The 19973-nt window shown below is 34.0% G+C and overlaps 1 long non-coding RNA gene across 1 annotated transcript; it reads right to left on the bottom strand.

Moving 5' to 3' along the window:
* Positions 1 to 800: 800 nt before the first annotated feature.
* LOC138187805 (uncharacterized) lies at positions 801 to 1572 on the bottom strand. The gene is made up of 3 exons (XR_011175262.1): positions 1436 to 1572; positions 1032 to 1372; positions 801 to 926 (listed from the first exon to the last, which is right to left on the bottom strand). It is a non-coding gene; the product is annotated as an uncharacterized LOC138187805 (long non-coding RNA).
* Between the last annotated feature and the right edge of the window lie 18401 nt (positions 1573 to 19973).

Genomic DNA, 19973 nt, shown 5'->3' with positions numbered 1-19973 from the left:
TAAATTGAGCATAGACATAAATCAAGGAAAAAAAATTTACAAGCGATATAATAACGAAAGCAAATTTTCGAACCCTTAGAACAATGATCCAAAGTAAGAATTATATGGGTGTTCGAAAATGATTTATAGTGTTATCCTATACTATCCTTCATCTTGAAGTTCAGCTTGTTGAAATTCAAGGTTAAATCTCTATTGTATCCGACTCTACCTATCACGCGGATGAAGAGTCTCAAACGAACTATGGAATGCAACTAACCGTACTCTTCGAAGATGTTATAGTACCATTAGTTGTTTAACTCACTTTATTTGTAATGTACTTAAATTTTGCAGTCAAATGCAGAGAAAATAGCCTCAGATTCGCATTTTTTCATTCCAATCAAGTTTCTGCCCAAGATTACGCATTGACTTTAGAGGATGAAAACCATATTCAATCCAATGTTTTACTTGTTCAACGCATGTAATCCACTCACCCGAACTGTAAAAACAAATTCTTTCATAATTTTTATAAATTGGCCACAAGTAAGTTGCAGATGCAGTGTGCATCCTATCAATCATGATCCAAACATTTTATTAAAAAATTAATAAATCGGTCGATTAGTCTAAGACGGAGCATTATCATCGATCGATTTATCAATTTTTTCATCGTCTCTAGTTAATGCGTAATTTTGGAGAAGAATTTGACTGAAATGTAAAAACGCGAGTCTGGAGCTGCTTAATAGCGAGAAAGAAAGAAAAAAGTAAGAAATATATGAAAGAAGGAAAGAGGAAAGAAATTGAGCATAACGTCTAAGGTCAAAATTTTTCTTTATTGCATGTTCATATAGTCATCAAATACTCATATAGTACTTAACAAGTACTCGTATACATCATCGTACAGTGCACGTTGTCAGTTTTAAAGGAGCCATGGATTGCAAATGACCGGTTCTCTTAAAAAAAGTGTTTAAAGTTTCATTAATCCTTAAACTGATTTTATACATATTTCAAAGCCAGATATGATACAAAAAATAAAGACAGTGTCATTATTTACTTACTCATGAACGTATAATATTTACCAGTTTGATGTTTAAACTGACTTTGTTTACATGTTAACGTCATATATGGAATAAATTAGACCTGTCCAAAAGACCCTGTGTCATAATGTGAGGATTTCTATACTCCCAAACTTTGGCATTCTGATATTGCGAACGTTGCTGCTGAAGGAAATTCTCTCATCCGTAAAAAAAGATATCTTCAAGACCGCGTGGATTGCGTTCTAACGTTCTTAGCATCAAGTGATAAAATTTTCGTCGAGTGACATAATCCATCTTACGAACTTTTTGTACGTGATAAACCTTGTAAGAATGTAGACCCTTCTCATGTATTTTTCTTCTCACTATTTCGTGTGAAAACCTTATTCGATAAGTTATTCTTCGTAAACCTATCAATGGATACATACATGCACAAACAATAACACGATGAACGTTAAATCAGGAATTGGTGTAGTAATTGTAGATTACTGAACCCTTTGGCAATCATGACGATCTGAAACTTCCCCTCGATGCTGCGATCTTCCATTAGTTCTTGCCGATTATTGATATATACTAGGCAACAAAGAATAATTCCCATCAGCTTTGTAGCAGCACACGAGCTAAAGGACAATTCAAATTATGTTGTTTTGCCTCAGAGTAGCAATATCGTTAGGATACACATGACGTAATAATAAATAAACTCCAGGCAAAACAATGTCGCCGCTACGTCCAATCGTCAAACATAGACGAATTCGAATTTTCCGCCTCTCCCCCGACCAGTATAAATAAACGGACGCGATCGTAAGGAAGTCAGTATCTATCAGTCACCAACGAGTTATCAGCGAGTATTTTAGTGATTAGACATTGTCTTAGCGAATTTGTTAGTACGAGCGTCTTAACGACATTATCTGTATTTATTTATTATTTTAAAATATACTTGACGGTTTTCAACAGCGAGTTATCTCGTTATTCGAACAAACCAACCAACCTCTATAGAGACTAAACACCTACACAATCCTCTACAGCTTCATCAATAGCACTCTCTAAACTCTATTGTTTTTCATTATATTATTATATTATATAATATTATTATATTATTGCTTCTTTATTCTGTTATTTATATTGTTTTTTATTTGTTATATATTATAGCAATATAATAAATCGTACCAGACTTTTTTTTTTTTTTATTAACGTGGAGGAAATCCGCACGAACACCAGGTCGCTTCTGGGGAAAAGCGGCGTGGTAGTGCCGGACTCCAACCGACTAAAACCTCCACGATGACCGCCCCGGCTACGATCGAGAGGGGCCCGGGAACCGGTGCAAGCGATACACCGCCCCCCCCCCGCGCTCGATACCTAATGGAGCGATGTGCGGCCACGTCACACCGCGCCTCGTCGCCGGGGTCGCCGTGCCAGGCAGTCCGGTTCCCCTACCGGGCTGCTTTGCGGTCCCGGGGCGCTGAGCTGCCAGCGCCTAAGTTTGCACCCCACCGAGAGACGCGACGGAACTAGTGCGTCTCACCGAAGCGCGTCCATGACCTCTGCCGCGCCCTCGCCGGTCAGTCCTCTCAGGGTGAGAGTACCGCACTCTGACCCTCTCCGCAGCCTCTTTTCGAAGCATGACTTGTTCACAGAAGGAGGTCACGGCCCTCCTCCTTCTCTCGCTTATCAACAATGCCTCGAGGATCGCCGGCGGCGAAAGACCCCAACCGATTTCCACGACGAGGTCGTGGCGCGGCCGCGCCCATGCCGGACAGTATTCCAGTGTGTGCTGCGCCGAATCCACGCTCGCATCGCAGTGGTGGCAGCGCATGGTCGCCTCCTTCCCGATTCGGTGCAGATACTTACCGAAGCAACCGTGTCCGGTGAGCACCTGCGTCACCCTGTAGGTCAGGGGAGGCCCGCCGCCGTCCAACCAAACGTCCCAGTTTAGAAGGACGGCCCAAAGGACCCTTATCCCCGGCGCACCCGCTCTCGTGTCGAGGCTGGCGCGCCATCTGTCGAGCAAAGCTCGCCGAGCCCGAACCCTGACGTCGGCGCCCACCGGGCCCGCCCCGTCCGACAGACCCCGAGTGTGGAGATAAATCTCACAGCACCTCAGGGCCTGCAATTCGAACGGGGGAAACTCGGCGAGCACCGCCGCTGCCGCCACCGAAATGGTGAGGAAGCCCCTCACTACCCCGATGGCTACCGTCCTGTGCAGCCTCCTGACCACTAGGAGACTGCGACGATTGGTCATCAGGTCCTCTGCCCAGACCGGAGCCCCGTAGAGGAGCCTCGATCGCACCACGCCGGCGTACAGCCGGCGCACTCCGACGTCGGGTCCGCCCAGCCGAGGCAGCAGACGTCCTAAGGCGTTCGCCGTCACCTCAACAGACGGCGTCAGGCGCTCGAAGTGAGCGCCGAAGGTCCAGTGGCTGTCGAGGGTCAGGCCCAGATACTTCATGCTGGTTCCGACCCCGATCTCAGTCCCTTCCAACCTCAGGCGGTAACTCGCTGGAGGCGTCCCGTGATCGGCCTTGCGGCAACACCACATTGCCTCGGAATTCTCAGGGGACACACTCAGTCCCAATCCTTTGATTTCGGCGACCACGCAGGCCACCGCCAGCTCCGCCAGGCGGACGGTTCTACCCCATGCCGTGCCCCAGACCAGCGCCAACGTGTCGTCGGCGTAGCACGCCAGTGCCGAGTTCGGAGGCATCGGCGTCCGAAACACCGCGTCGTACGCGATGTTCCACAGCAACGGGCCCAACACCGAACCTTGCGGGACCCCGCGGTGTACAGCCCTCCCGGTCACCCCTCCGCCCCGGACGGTGTAGACAGCGTCGGTCGTAGACCGCCCCCTCCGGAAACCGAACTGGCCATCGTGCAACCCGGGCACGCTCTGGGACAAATGCGACTCCAGGCGGGCAGCTACCACTCTCTCCAGCAGCTTGCCCGCCTCGTCCAAGAGGCACACCGGCCGGAAGGCGGAAAATCATACCAGACTAAGAAACTGTAAACACTTCTTTCCAACAGAACAGATAATTTGCGGTCCCTTTGAGATTTTTGTTCCCCGTGATGAGTATTATACGATACAAGAAAAATGACTGGACCCTGAAAATCATCAAAAATCAATTTTATGATCTACTTTTTAACAGATTTCCACCGATCAGACCAAACCTCCTTCCAAAGCTATGACAAATATTTTTTTGACATCCTGTACATATTTGTTCCGGCAATCAAGATCGCTGTCATATCTGTTTTTAACCCTTGAAAATTACGTTTGATAAAAAAATATTAAATGAAGATTGACATGTTTATAAAATATAATATTTTATAAGAAAAGCTAGTCCGTGCCAAATACCATTACTACTGGACAGTTTTCTCAAAAAAAGAACTTTTACTTTCTTATTTAACGAAAGATTGTTTCGTATAAACTGTAACAAATTTTGAAATTCGTTGTCTTACGTGATCATACGACACTTCACTGAAAACCGTAAGTGAACCACCGAATTACCATACATTCAATCTTGTTACTTACTAAAATCCACAGAAATGAATTACAAGCCACTTCATAAGATTTTGAATGATAGACAGAGAATGTATGGATGTATTTGCCTGCACACGAGCCCGCCACTGTATAGAGATAGTCCAATAACCTGATATATTTGACAACCCAAAGCTATCGAAATCCCAAACGCGCCGTATTATTGGAATTGTACTATATTTCGATAATGGGAATTTGCATAGGAACAACCACTCTTACTCCATACGTGACAAAATCGAAATTGTTATGCAATCTGCGATTGTTTGGTGTTCTTTATAAAAAATTAAAAAGTTGAAATTGTAAACAATATAAGCGCCAACAATGGAGATTTTCAATGGAAAAAGATCATTCATTTCTGTTAATATTACTTGGATCACTTGAACTTTATGCACTTTTAGTATTTATCATCTTTGTGGCGGTACTCGATAGCAAATGGCACCGCTTGATACTAACTACCACCGGACAACGGCAGCGCAATGGTTAGCGCCTTAGGTTACGAACGTTCGGAACCCGGGTTCGGATCCCGGCGACCCGGAGTCCGATTTTTCTTCTACGCATCAAAAATAGAAGAAAAACAGCAGTACCTCATCAACGACATCTACAGTCAGCAGCTACAATTATCACGGACAACACTTTACACCTCATATTTATAAACTTAGAAAGAGAAATATATAACAAAGGGTATAATTAGATCAATGGAATTTATTCATTTGTATATTACACAATATTTTTAATATACTATTCAATATCCTCCATTTATGATTGTACCTTTATCTTGCTGTAACCGTAGAATCTAGAATGAATTATTTCAACGCTTATAGCAATGACTACAACAAAAGATTATATATAAACATAACTGAAGAACCGATGCAAAGATTTAATTTATCAAATATTATGGTATAATGAATAATATATTTTGGATATTTGATGTATTTTTGCATATTGTGTGTATTCTGTGCATTTTCATACTTTTAAATCTGCTAAAATTAAGAAATTATACAAATTAATTAATTAAACTAAATAGACACCTCCAGTCTATTTACAACCTTCCTCACCACGTTTTATATGGAATTTGTATCTTCTTCCATCAAACAAATTTTATTTTGTATTCTTTTTTTTGCCGCTTATCGCTTATCGTTTCAACTGTTCCAATCATATCTGTGGGATAAATTCATTCTGTCTTTCTTATACATAGTTGCATATAAACGAATCGTATTGAAATTGACTAAGATCTCAAGCGATTTACATAAACTTTCTTAAAACCAAGTTTTGATGATAAATTCAAGATTGACTCATAAGATAGGATCGTAGTTTAACCGCAATAAATTACTAAGTGAAACTGATTAGAAAATCTGACTTTTGTCGAGTTTAACGGGAGTAACCGGTGCGTGCGACGTGATATGATTGCTCAAGCTGTACGGAAGTGGTAGTAGTATCTATGAAAGTAGAGACCTGGTGCAATGGTAAACTACTAATTTTTAAAGAGTGAATTTAATTGTAGCAAGTGTTGATAGTTCGAAACATTGATTTAAATGATGATCTGGAAGATTTCCACAGTTTAATTATATTCAAAGTATTATATTTATTTGAAATGAATGCAAGAAGAAAAACAAAAAAAGAAAGAGACAATTTTGAGGAGCCAATCTCTAACTAACGTTAATTATTAATTAATATTTGTTGCTACTACTGCTGTCAATGACCACATATTACTACTAACATACATAATGTAAATAACTAACTATTAATATTATCACATAATACTACAACACTAAATAGTATCAATCGTAACTCTTAACTAAAACTAATTAGTAATAAATATTATCTGCTACTATTATAACTAATAACTATATGTTTCTAGTAACTGTCAAAATTTTCCGTGTTCACAATCATTGTTAACTAACAATTAAGACTATTTACCAACTAATATATAGTATAATATTAATATTAATATTAATGATAATATTATTATTAACTGCTAACTGATAGTAACTAATATTAAGTGAAATTCTCAAATTAGCCAGGAAATTTATAGCGAAAAAGAAGAATTGAAACGTAATGTGTTTTTCTTTAATTAGCATTTTATTAAGTAATATACATATCGTTTACTTTTGGCGTATTTATACTCTTATTAAACAATTTCCAACGTTTTCAACAAACTTTTCATTTTTAACAATAAATTCCTTAAAGTAGGTTCTACAAGTACCTAGACTATTAGTAATAAGATAATCTACTAATTTTTATATAAATTCATATTTCTGTTAACGCAACTTAAGAAATATAATTTAAGTATAAATTTATTTCATTGTCCAAAATTTTAATAGTAGAACAAGAGGACCATTTTAGTGATTTTCTCCACGACGATGAACAAAACTATCGGTATAAATCAGCTTTTCTTATATAAATTTATGTAAAATTTCCATAATTTTTTTTCATAAATTATAACTTTTGAATTTAAAGTTTAAATACATAACAAATAAGGATTGAAAACAATTATGTCATTGATATTGATTCTTAAAACAAATATGCAAAACTTTTAGCATATAACCTGTATAAAGAATCAGAATGTCTAAAAACCATTCTTTTTTGGTTCTATGTTAATTCCAAAATGTGACTAGAGTCAATTCTTGTATAACTTTTGGAATAATAAGTGAAATCTTATGGTCTGCTACAAACAATCCATTATATATTTTTTGTATACTTCTTCGCTGTATTTTTGGTAATTCTAGGTATATATTATATATTTTTACATAAGTTTCTCATAAATCCCTGAAAATCTACGATCTACTAACAACTTTCTTGATACAAAGGAAAATTAAACGACCCAGCTGTTGTAGTTCTTGGTGTTGTTTCAATTTAACAGATCTACCTTTCTCAGTTATACAGTGGATTATTCTAGCATTGACAAACTATCGCTTATTTTGGTCTTTATAATAACTGAGAAAGGTAGATCTGTTAAACTGAAACAACAGCAAGAACTACAACAGCTGGGTCGTTTAATCAGAGTCAGACAAGACGACGTCCCTTCATCCGTGTATCCTGATTGTTTACTATGATCAGCCAGTTTCAACCTCCATCATGGATATTCTCGTACGCTCTATTAATTTCGGTTGCAGCTGTTGGAATTTTCGTTCATAGCTGCGTCGATCGCGATTCATCAACCGATCGACCATCTCTCTGTAATCGTTCAACGCTTGTGACTCGAATTCCAACAGGCTGTGAGAGATATCATACGAGCCAGATAGGAGGCGGAATATCGTGTCTGAGACTGAATTATATTGTTTGACAGAGATAGGGATCCTGTTGCGTTTCAGCCCTCGTGTTTAATGTATTGGTATCCTGGTTCAGCTAAATGAACGGTGAAACGGTGCCTCTCGCCTCGTGACCCTGATTTCCTATTTGCTACAGCCTGATTTTAGCTAAACACGATATTCGAACAATAAAAAATATTAACCTTAATAAACTATTATTAATTAACGCATTCTCCTAAGTGACCAAATGATAAATATAAAACTGATTCTAAATCAAACGTGTTTATTAGCTTCTTTAAAAAAATACTTATATTTAAAACATTTACATTAATTTTCACCACCGTACAATAATTTTATGGTAGAAATGATACAAAAATTGTTATTGTATCATTTTAGGATTAGAAGAAATTAATTGTAAAAAATCAAACTTTATGTGATCGATTGATAAAATTTGACCTCAATTGGTGATTATAAACGTTAATTGTTATTACATTCCTTACCAATTTATCATTAAACGATTATCATTTGCAGGCCATGTGTATTGACTTGAATACACGTTATAAAGTTTAATAAATGTAAATGACGTTAAGTTATGTTTCCTATTTTTCACAGCGACGAAGTTTTAAAATTCAATATATTATCAATGAATTTTATGTTATCGAAATTGTTTTTGGAGTTAAACGCGTATTTTTTTCATAGCCTATAAAAATTCTAATGCACTATTCCTCGTAATATCAAAATGTTGAAAATATTAGCATATTGCTTATATTAGTAATTATACCTTTGGCTTCCACGAAACTTCGTCAATATATTAGCTTATCTTTAAAAGACATTTTTGTATCTAATGGATTATTTTCGTTCTCAATTATGTAGGTCATATTTAAATCCTCCTATTTTTTAAATCATAGACTAAAATTAATGTCGGAAAATCAACAAAAATGTACCCATCATATCTTCTTCATGAAAACTTCGCTTGTTAAGTTATCTATTTTGTGGTTCTCTCTGAAATGGAAATTTATGCTCAATGTATAAAATATATAGTATAACGAAGCAAATAAGTTTATTTCAAGATAAAAATGTAGTACAACAAAAAATATACTAGAATAAAGTAAGTAGTAAATTTGAGTTAGTTATATAAACAAGTTAAATCTATAAATATTTTTAACTTGTTTTAAAATATTTTAATATTTTGTCGATCACGAGCTTTTACTGTAAATAGTGATTTTGTTCAAAAATTGTATTTTTTAAATCAATCAACATATTGATATGAAAAGAATTATTTGTTAGACATTATCTACACTAAATATTAAATGTATAATTTAAATTAAATATTATTTGCATTAAATTGTTAACATATAGTTAGATGAAGTTTACCTTATCATCCTTTATTTCTATTGTTATATCGTTAAAATGTTAGTATTTGCGCAAATATAGTATATATTATCATAAAATTATTTATTCGAACATTTTTTTGACAGTTCAGATAATGGGAATTCAAGCATATTAAATATTGTATCAAATGATTTATCACGTGATAGTAAACGTATTACAGAAGCGTATAGAACAAAAACAACAATAATTATACAGCATATATAAATGGACTGATGTACCTATAATAGATTTAAAAGTGTCATTCTTTTACGTTCAGTTAACAATGTTCAATAAAAATGTAAATTTTCATTTATAAAACGTCACTTTCGTAATACGTTATTTGTAATCTTATTATCTCTTCGTATACGTAATATAATATTCTTTATGAATGCAGATCACCAGACTCGATACTAATATAGCGTAATAATTGATGTAAATATGCTTCGGGTAATATCTGTGCAAACACCATTTGGTTCTAAACACATATTTGACGCACACATGTCTCGTGTAACTATAATTTAACGGTATATATGGTTCGAGAAAATTTCATTTGAACTCGAGCGTATAAATTCAATTTCGACAGGGTAGTAGGCGAGCGAGACCTTTTAATCCAATGTCTATAATAAGTAATTTAATTATAATTGTATAACTTTAAATTTTACGCAATGGTTCATTCAGAATTTTTTACAGTGTTTTATCTTTTTATATAAATTTCTATTTTTTATTTCTTTTTAATATTTTTCGGTGGAGAAGTACTGAAGAAGTAAATCAGAATGTACAAGAAGTCTCACGTTAAGTGGTCAGCAGACTAAGAGGTGATTTTACGTGCAAAATAAGTCTACGTTCTCGAGAAAATTGCACTAAGAATTGGTCCAGTGCAGACGTATGATAAATTTTCGAATTTATTTTTCTCTGAAACAAAGCGTCTTGAGGAAATATTTATTGTAAATTTTCAACCTATTTTCACATGTAGAATAACGCCCTATTGATTATGTGTTCGTGCCCAGTCCGGAGTCAACTATGTTCATATACACTTCATAAATTTTCAAATTCAGTTTTTTCAGAAACGAAGCCTCCAAAACGATACACTCGCTAGTTGATTGATCACGTTATGTGTGACACATTGTATATTATGTGTTCAGTACGATATATTCCAGACAGGATGGATAAATATGAAATATAGAAATATAGAAATATAGAATATAGTTTAAAACTTTACTGGAGGTGTAAATTTGGCTAATATCATTCATTAAATCTTGTTACGTCGTTAATTATCAATCACATTGAACAAAAGAAGTTACATAAATTACGTATTGAGTGTTACGAAGATTTTCGAAAAAAATATCAAATTCTTATTATTGGCTGTTGTGAATAATCAGAATATGTATAACTATGAGAATTTTCGGTTCGGTTCAGGGCGAGGGTAACACGTGGACGGAGAGCTCTGTGGAAAAGTCAAGTGTGAAGGGAAAAAGGAAAAGGAAGCATAAAGAGGCACGAAGAAGGTAATGGTGGAACAGAGGATCAAAAGACAAGACAATAAACATGGTAGGAAGAACAGTGAACAACAACAACAACAACAGCAACAGCAACAGCAACAGCAACAATAACAACAACAAATATGAAGGGTATCTCCTATCGTACTCGTACAATTTTTTAATGCATGAATTATTTTATTACTTTAAATTAATTATTTTAAAAATAATGAATAAATAGATCACATAATTACTGCAAATAATAAATAAATTTAGTTGGTTAAAATAAATTTGTTTACAAATTAAAAATTTACTTTGGTATATAAATTATTTCCAAATAATTTATTTCCGAAGTATTTGATCATTTGGAATAATAATAGAACACAAAGAAAATTATTAGAGGAAGAAAATTGTCAAGTAACGCGAAACTTTAGAAATATTATACGAAAAGGAATATACATAAACATCTTTATATTTTTCTAGTGAAATCAAATAATACTACCTAAAATAAAGTAACAAATAAAATAAAAATTTTATTTCAATAAAACTTTGTTTTGATAATGTTCAATCCCACTTTGTTTGAATAATAGGATGTTTCTAAGAAACTACATGCGGTTAAAGTTTCGTTTGAAAGAACGTCATTTTATACGCACTGACGATTAGTGATTAACTTAATACGGTGATAATATCTTTCAGTTCGTTGGAAGGTAATCGAACCAACTCCGTCATTTTGCACTCTATCATGGAGTCTTGGCTGTTTCCATTGAAAGATCAAAGTACCTGGAGGAACCGGCTATGTAATTTCTCTAACTCACAAAGAGATCCGGCTGAATGCCTGGCTGGAGTTCGAAATCAAGCGGATTGCATTTCATCCACTTGGAACAACGATTGTGATCCAACCTGGGGCATTTCCATTCAAGATCGTCCGCGTGGCGCTGAAATTCGATGACACAACGAAGAACGTTGATCTATTCTGATCAAGTTGAAGGATTTTAGAAATCGGCTGTAAAACTGCACCGTCGGTAAAAGACAATTGAGCTAGGTTCGGAACATAAGAATCAAGCCTCCTTCGTAAAGTACATATAAGAAGCGTTTTGAGGCGGAAAAAGAGGACTAGAGTTCGATCGAAGAATTTTCTTGCTTATCATGGAAATCATGGCTGCAGGTTGATTGAATTTCTTTGTAGAGTGACGAAGTATAGACGTAGTTGATTATCGAAGAATTTGTACATTATAATGATTGAAAATGGAATGAGAAAATTATCGAATGTTGTTTGTTGTTGTTTTAGAGGCACTAGATATGTTGAAAATTGGATATTTGAAATGAAATATTTCCGAACTTGAGAATTTTATTGAATTATGATCAATTGTAACTGCATGCCTTTCCGATAAACCTAATGAATAATTTGGTCGTTCCGAATAAGGTTCTGAAATATGAAAATAATCAAAAGATATACTCGAATTTATCTTTACTTATATCTTTTTCTATATCTATTCATATAAATACATTATGAATTAATATTGGAGATTTACTGAAAGGGCGATATTTTATATTTTTTTTATACGTGTTGTTCATAAGAAATTGAATGGAACTACGAACTATTAAGGGGGTATTCTGGTCTAGAAATTTGAAAAAATCGAAAAAAAATTTTTTTTTTCATATTTCCAAAGTTTAGACATTCAAGAATATGCCCTTAAAAGGATTTTTCAAAATTTCAATTATTTTATGTGTTACAGCCATTTTTGTGACGCGGCATCTGCTCCGGTCTGACCGAAACAAATGAATAGTAGACAGTAGACGTTGACCGAGTAAACTTGTCTCAAAACTTTAAACGTGTTTTTCTCGAAACTACTTTTTTCGAGTTGGCATGCACGATATCTCGTTCTAATGAACCGATTTATTTTAAATTTGGTCTGAATATTCCTTATATATTCCTCTATCGTCCGGACCACGCTCAGCTCAAAATCTTTAATATTACTATTTTTTAAACGTTCGGAATTGTCAAGAAAACGTGCGAAATAAGATAACTTTTTCATTGAATTTTTTACATAATCTCGAAATATCAATAAACAAATGCTAAAAAAAAGGGTAGCAAAAATATTTCTTTTTCGCTTGTACAGAGCTTCAAAAATCGCCCGAAATTCACGCCTCTAGACCAGAATACCCCCTTAATAGAATGAATTATTAAATCATATTATATAATCAATATATTTAGTATCATATATAATGATATAGAACGATTTCCTGCCTAAAAATTAATTTTTTCTCGATAGATGATATCAGTTCAGAAAATATTTTTTATTAGTGTTTTTATAGAATCAATTCTTTACTGGTTACCTATTGTATTACAGAACGTCTTGCATATCATTCGTCGTCAACACTAAAAATTCAATCACATTAACACACTTATACATAGCCTACACAGAATTAATACCAAACGATTCAGAAAAATGTTTAAGATGACTCAAAATTATTCACAGTATTAATACATTATTACATTTATATTTCACCAATCTGAGTAAAATTACCACCAATTTAATCTTTATAACACAACACAGTTATTGTCATACGTTTAAAAAGAAGAAAATTCCAAGAAACATGTACTATACACAACAATTTCGGAATCACCTGTTACATTGTTCTTTCATTATTAGTTCGAAATTAACGCGACAACTATCGATAAAGATATTCTTTACTTCAATCAGTTTTTTACGGAAAAATTTACTAATTTTAGGATAGCAGAATTCCGAACTGATCTTTTTCCACAATTTTGAATTCTATGGAACACGTAGCGCTTTCAAACTTTTACTGAGTAGTATATATTTCCTACTTAGTCCCATACGTTACACACAAAAATTTATATGAATATTTATTAAAGTTTTTACCTTTGTGTTAGTAACTAAAGTGTAGCGGTTATTCAGTAGATATATTAAGCAAGGTTAAAATTTTGATATTTCAAACTTTTGCATAAAACTGACAATGTAAAAGTATTCAAACAATGGAGGTCCGAAATGATTTTGTGATATTTTCACCAGAACATAAAGCAGATATGAGAACAGCTTCAGAATGTTGAAACTCAACCATTGCAAACTGCGAGCAAAGAATATTTTAATACTGCAATGAGGGAAAAATATTTTGATTTATTCAATTTTTTGCTAAAATCATAAAAATATGTTGATGTATTTTATTGATTCAAAATGATACATGAAATGCATTATGATGAAAGAATCCGATGGAAATCATCCCAAGCCATCAGAAGTAATCGAAAGATTCTCAGAGAGCAATATAAAAGTGGTACAAAATAAGGAAGACAATAAGCTCATAATTCGTTGACAATTTTTCAAGAGACAAAGCAATGAGTAGCGACAAAATAAATTCAATTGGACACATCGTCACATCTTGCCCTAAATATCAACGTGAAAGAAAATTATACCAAATCAACGAAAATCCTAAAGAAATAACTCGGATTGCAAATTCGTACTCAAGTGTATTAAAATTCTTGAAACGTTTAAAATTCATTTAATCTAATTTAATATTTTATCTTTACTTTTATGTAAATTAATGTAGTTGCTAATAATGTCAATGGGCAGACATAGCAGAAACATTTAAAGAAAAAAAATTATAGCAGTATGTATTATAATATTATTTATATGTAACGTTGAGTGTGAAATAAGCAAACAAAACAATAAAAGTCGATAGTATCTAAGAAATTTCCCAAGTAGAAGGATATATCGCTGCTTGGCATTGGTAATGACACAACTCCAAAAATTTCAGATTTGCTTTTATCAAATATCTTGTTAGGGAAGTGATACATTTACACTGTACATGAGAGTGTGTGTGTAAGGGTCAGAGGGCGTCCAGGTCTTAGATGAGACAAAACACAGTCGTCGTAAAGAAGCATCTGGAAGAGTCGGTTGGCGACAAGCGTGCGTGCAAGACGTTCTTCAGAGTGGAACATAGATGTATAGCTGTTGTGTGTGAAATAAAGTCAGTTATTTGTATTTCCAAATCCTCTGATTTCCTTAACATTTCCATCTAATTTTATCATGTAAAATAGTATACATATTTATCAAGCCATCAGTTTTTCCTCAGAGTGAAAAATTATTATTTATGCTGCTATCAACTTGGGCTTACAATAGTTTACAATAACCCTAGCTGATTTTCAGTTATTCTGTGACGCTACAACTGGACGGTTGTACTGCTTTCACGAATAATGCCATATCTTGCGTTATGTCAGCCTTATAATGTCGTTGAAACGACTTACGAAAATTTCTTTGTAAATTTTAAGAAGCCTCTCCTTTAAAGTTTACATTTTTTTTTAAGTTGTGCTACCATCGAAGCAAAGCAGTCGATATTAATTGTTAAGCAGCGATATTAAGTCTACACATGCCATTTTTACCTCGACTTTGATGCACCTTGGACGAACTGTCGACAGCAAAGGGGATGCCCCAAGTTCCCGTTGCAAGCACTAATTTTCTCGACGGATCCGTGTGGAATTGGTTCTGATAACTGGTAATACAGAGACTACATTCTGCGTGATATTACAGCGGACGCGTACCTCGAACACGGGTCCCTTGTCTGAGACTTCGCACTCGTCGAAGCTGACTCCTTAGGTCGGAACCTATTTGGTCGGCGGAAAGGGAGCGATTTTGCATAAGTGGGCAACGAGAAAGCAATATCTTCTCGAAATTTGTAATCTTTGAGGATATAAAGTCTTATGCAGAAGAAGTATGCTGCGTATGTAATATGTGGAATTCTTTTCTTTGGACATATAAACAGGGACAAAGAAAGAGAAATTTAAATTTAAAAAGGAAGGATGCTTGGATCCTAATAGGCATGTGGTTGCAATTATATAATTAAAGAATTTTTAATTATTACGGGATGTTCCTAATATTAAATTTTTTTCATTAAGAAGATTCGGTTTTTATTCTTCTTTTATAATAAAGTAATTTTATATTTTTTGTATTATAATATAATTATTGTTATGCAGTTCACTGTATGATTTACGGTTTAGGCAAAAAAATGAAACAAGTCGAATAATTGAAATTGAAAAATAAGCGAATTTTTATTTTTTACATAAATTTTCATGTTATAGCATTATTTGTTTAAAAATACACAATATAAAACAAAATTTACTTCCTACATTCCAAAGAATATGTTTACAACATCCAAATTTAAGGGTTGATTTCGCTTCTTTGATATTGTTATTTCTATACTCAGAGGTAGGATCACAATAGTTATTATTTTATTGAATGGATAAATCTATCACACCGTTGTGAGCCAAAAAAACCTTTATTGCACGCGTTTACAAAAACTAGGGATAAAAACAAAAAAGCATCTTAAGCCTATCGATTAAATCTATCGATTGTAACTAGGACTATCTTCTAGTTACTATTTCTTATAACTAACGCATCTGCATATGGATGGCGAGCACGAACTCACGTTGTCATTTTCAACAGATATGAATAATCATCGATGAAAAGAATACATGTTTTCGTGTATTACTTCTTAAACAAACTTTATTAAAATCAACATGTATGGATTCGATGCTTAATTTAAAATCGCTGTGGATTGAAATATCAAATATGATATTGGTATATCATATGCATGTATGTGTGATTTTGGATACAATATTTACAAAGGAAAATCATTCAGTTATCTTACAAAAACAAAATAAAGTAAGTAGTGGACTATTAATAAATCTTCCTGGGAGTTCTATTTACACCTATCCTTTTTCTCATTCTTTTCTGTATTATGATATTTTATTATATTTTTTTCAAAAGTATAAGTATAGAACATTAAATAATGATATTAAAAAATTATAAATTGAGAATAATTTTAGTTTCATCAGAAGAATTGTAAGTTAAAGAAAGTTTAAATAATAGTATTAGAAGGTACTAATAATTCTTTAACCATAAAAACCATACAACGTATATGAATTTCATAGAATTTTCTCTCTTAATAAGTATTATCACTTTAAGTACAACAATATCTTTTAATTAAAAAGGTTTTGTCTCTTAATAAGTATAGTAACCTTAAACACGACAAGCGTAGTTCCCTGTATATGGTTGACGATTTATAAATTTTTTGTGTTTTAGATGTAATTCTGGAACGCTTTATAATATTTTTTAATTAAAGAATTTCTTCTCTTGATAAGTATTATGACTTTAAGCGCGCAAGCGTAGGTTTCTGTTTTTAGTTAGAGAAAATTTTTCTAACGAATAGGTTCGACGCATGATGTTGGTTAACGAAAATCCAATTCATTAATTCTGGCTGGATGCGAACATAATTTAGAAATAATTTAGAACTAATCTATTTACTGCTGCGTCCTAAATCCTCGCACGAAAACCTGGGCATTCGCAACTCTTAAAGTAGCAAGAAAGGAATTGTATGACGGACTGCACGATACTGTACAGTATGATAGGAACTGTATGATGACTGCACTAAGGAAATTTTGTATATATAATTACAAAGGTCACGGTAATACAACATAAGTCTATTATCGTATGCGAGTTACTAAGTAAGTAGTTTGATGTTTACTACGCCATACTTAAACCAATTCCACTACAGTTGAGGCTTAGTTTACGCTACCAGGCACATGTCCGCAAACAATCTGCATCTATCTTCTGCGGAAAATCCGCAGAACAGGCAACAAAATTTAAATCCAAAAACAGTCCGCGGGCAAAAATCTAGTCCACACTGTCACATTGACAGGCATTTGTCCTCAGACATGTGACCGCAGTCAGTTGCACATTCCAATATTATCCATCTTCTTATATCCTCTACAGAATTTATAGGATTTAACAAAATCCTATCATCTAAATAACGGATACATATTAAAATATCTCGATAATTAATCATTTTTTTACCATTGTACCCAAATATTACCTTAACTCAGGTATAGAAACGATAGAAAAGCGTTGTCTGAAATGTATACAATGTTGTCACTTCGAAGACACGGGGAGTGATGAAATTAAGAGATTACTGGTCGTTTCCTCGCGTCGTTCGAATGTTTTCGCGTAAGTTTAAACGTTTCACGAGCAAGGTAAGAAAATTTCAGACTTTAGATATACTGGTAGAGTTTATTATGTGAGTCCAACAAAGTGACAGTTAAGAATGTTAAAACAGAATGTCTCGAGAGCTGATTCTGGAAAGGGTTATATACTACTATGGGTTTGGCTCTTATGGAAGGGGTGTCAAAGGTGGTCCCAGTCAAAGGTGGCCATGCTGTTACTGTTTTCTGACACTGGAACACTCTACGTTATAGTTTCGATAGCCTATGGGATGTTCGTTAGACCCCCTTGGTTTTTCTATTGCTAATTTATGGTTCTGTAACATTGTCTGTAATTCTGTAACATGGTGAAATTTTGAGCACCTTCATACATCAGCATTTTCTAGAAAAAGTTCTCTTTGAACCATTCATCTTTCTCCTTTAACATTTTCCTGTAACTACACTACTAACGGGATTATAACTTGAAAGAAATGTATAGGAAACCCTGTATATTGTCAATACAACGTTGAGAACTTTAAATATTAACAATAATATGAATCGCCTAAACGTTCCGTAACAGGAGGTAAAATGCAAGATCGTGGACAAGTATGTATTTCGTTTTCCATTGGACTGGGAAATGTGAGACGTCTTCGGACAAATGTTGGAAAAATGTGCAAACGGTCAACACACAACTCTTTTCGCTAAAAAGATTCTTTTGCTTTAATTTTGTTTTATATTAACTACTTAGATATCTTAGAAATATACATTAAACTAACAAATAAGTCTCCCGTGGTTATATGTTTCAGCGATACAGTAGTAGACACCGCTTCCGATTGGATAATAAGAAGGCTGGTGGACTAGGAAGGGTCTTAGCCGCCCTCGATAGAAAATTGCTAGTGGAAAGTATCATACGTGAGAAAAACTAACTTTCTCGCGTCTTCCCGTAGTAAACAATAAGCTTTAGAAACGATTCAGTAAAGAGATATTTGTTCGGTCTGAAGGACCTTAGCTAGAAAATTCCTGAGATTTATGATAGATCCTTAAGACTATTGAGGGTATGCAGCCATAACTCGGTTTAAAACTATTTTTTGCTAATGTCCTAATATTTACGCCTTTGGACGAATTAACTAATGTTCTGCATTATATGGGATATATTCAAACAAGAACTAGGGAAATGCAAAACGTAATTAAAATTTGAATTTGATGCAAGATTTAACACAAACCTAGTTCGAAACATAAAATGAACTCATGGAGCAGCGCTATTAGAATCATCCCTTTGAAGACGATAGGCGGAAAGTTATAAGAGAAATTGAATTCCTAAGATCAAAGCATCCTTAACTTGGAATCAAATTATAGTTAAAGTTAGTACAATTACTGGTTAAATTTGTACATTTTTAATGATAATTTATGTATTATATAAATACTATATAAATTAATGAATTTAACTTAAAGGCATAAAAATCAATGTGTAAATAATATTGTATAATTAAGTTTGATTTTTTGGATCCTTTAATTATAGTACCTTTAATGATATTGTACATAAAAATACATTTTCTTTATTGATCATTTTTATGAAGTTATTCATTTTACAGATAATATAAGTACGAAAACTTGTGTAATAACTCTTTTTGAAATTGAATATAACAAACAAATATATTACAAAAGTTTAATCTAAAGTATGAGAGATCATGTAATATGATTTTTGTTTATCGTCATGAGAAGTGATAATATTTATTTCACAGCAAAACGTCTTGTTCAAAATATGTTTAAAAATATTCGAAAATATAAAAAGAAAAAAAATACGTTTGCATAATCTTATTATTTTAAACTACAGATGTAGAATGAAATCTTCTATGAGAAATCAGAAATTTCAGATTGTGTAAAAATGAAATAACATTTAATAAAATAAAATACGATATGCAATTAAACAGAATACACGAATAACCGTCGCGTGAAGCCGTTTCTGATTTCTTTCTCTTACTAACTGCGTTAATGTTCAACAATAAAACAGATTTTTATTGATCCGTATTCGTTTTTCGTTTTTGCATCTCCTATTGTTCTAATCTCGATGCAAAATAAAATTATACGTCTGCACGCACACATATACATACATCTTCATACACATTCGTATGTTAGTTCCAGTCCGAGTGCCGAAGCGTGCAGACGTGTGTCTAGTGTCCTGTGAAGTTCACAAAACAACACGTTTTTTTCTTTTTTTTTTTTATTTAATTCTTTACATTCACAATTTGTCCAGTTCGGACATTAGGTAGAATTTTCTAGCTGTTTGATTATGATGTGGGTGGCTACCCCCAGTGGGATACCATCGTCGTGTTTGTTAGGTTGTGTCCTTTG

Source organism: Bombus flavifrons, chromosome 15 (assembly GCF_040668555.2).
Source record: "Bombus flavifrons isolate JBK064 chromosome 15, iyBomFlav1_principal, whole genome shotgun sequence".
Lineage (NCBI taxonomy): Eukaryota > Metazoa > Arthropoda > Insecta > Hymenoptera > Apidae > Bombus > Bombus flavifrons.
This window is presented reverse-complemented; position numbering and strand designations above follow the sequence as displayed.